General features: G+C 41.7%; 1 non-coding gene across 1 annotated transcript; it reads left to right on the forward strand.

Annotated features, from left to right (window-relative positions):
• The first annotated feature begins 687 nt into the window (after positions 1-687).
• Positions 688-851, forward strand: LOC129846047 (U1 spliceosomal RNA). The gene has a single exon (XR_008758171.1). It is a non-coding gene; the product is annotated as a U1 spliceosomal RNA (small nuclear RNA).
• The last annotated feature ends 558 nt before the right edge of the window (positions 852-1,409 follow it).

The raw sequence follows: 1,409 nt of genomic DNA on the forward strand, positions 1-1,409 counted from the left end.
TCATCAGCATCGCTGCCTTGTAGTAAGCATTTGTTGCTGAATTGACTAAATGCAGCTTCTATGGGCTAGTCTCCCCTGCCCTTTTAATACGATCAAAGTTCCTTGTGCTGTCAGGGAGCATCTGCCTTTTATTTATAAGACAAATAAGAATATTGTTACTGAATGCAGCTTGTGTGTGCTCTGTGCTCCCTCGCCCTGTTCAAATGATCAAAGGAAATACTGCTGGTGAGGAGTGGAACTGGACTGGTGTCTGATGGCCCTGTGTTTTCCATGGTGGAATTACAACCCTTCTTTTAACGGTGTAAATCAAAAGTACAAGAGAATGTGAGATGTTATCGATAATAAATCAATTGGTTTCATGCATTTGTCTGTGTGCGTGTGTGTGTGTGTGTCTGAATGTGATTGTATTTCGTCATATCGCATACATTTGTGATATAAGACAGGTTAAGATATTCAAAAGCTATTGGTGATTTTTTTACAGTGTTGCATGATGGGAATCTAGTGGTTCACTGATATAATCTAGGAAACAAAATAAACTACTTTTTCACCACTCTGTCTGCAAGTGCATTCCTAAACGGCATTTAACGCAGGTCGATGTGATGTGGTATGATCAGAACACAAAGTGGTTACCTTCAGCCGAAAATGTTGTCACTGGAGAGACTTGCCCTCCACCGATGTGTGTAACTCATACTTACCTGGCAAGGGAGATACCGTGATCAAGAAGGCGGTTCACCCAGGGTGAGGCTCAGACATTGCACTCCGGCTTTGCTGACCTCTGCGAATTTCCCAAATGTGGAAATCTCGATTGCATAATTTATGGTAGTGGGGGACTGCGTCCGCGCTCTCCCCTGATCGCTTGTTTAATGACAAACCGTTGCTTGGCGCCAGGCTTGAGGATGACTTGAGTCGATTGCCCGTGCTTATGGAGATCTTTCAAGTCAGTTGAGAAAGACACTTTGTGGACCAATTGAAAGGTAGAAACATTTGTTTGTAGCAAAACATTGTTGACATTTTGTGGAAACATCATGTTGCGAAATGCATGACTTTATGTGGTGTACCAAGAGTTGTTCCTTTGCTTGCGGCCATACCAGCCTGAATACGCCCCTTTTTGGAAGTTTCAGGAAGTGAGTGAGCAGCAGGTGTTTGATTGTTTGTAGAGAGAAAATCGTTTTTGGTTTTGCTGTTTTATATACTTTAAGTTTGGAAGTTTGTGTGGGGAGTGTAGATTATTTTCTTTGTAAATATTTGCGTTTTTATCCCCCAACGGCATGAGCTGTTTGGGGGATTCTAAGTAAAATAATTGGACGGATACAATGGCTTCGACATCAAGAATAACAACAACAATGAGAATGGACAATGGAGAAAAAAGAGCGTCGAATGAAGAGTTGAGGAGAAGAAAATATGAGAAA

Source organism: Salvelinus fontinalis, unplaced genomic scaffold (assembly GCF_029448725.1).
Source record: "Salvelinus fontinalis isolate EN_2023a unplaced genomic scaffold, ASM2944872v1 scaffold_0434, whole genome shotgun sequence".
NCBI lineage: Eukaryota > Metazoa > Chordata > Actinopteri > Salmoniformes > Salmonidae > Salvelinus > Salvelinus fontinalis.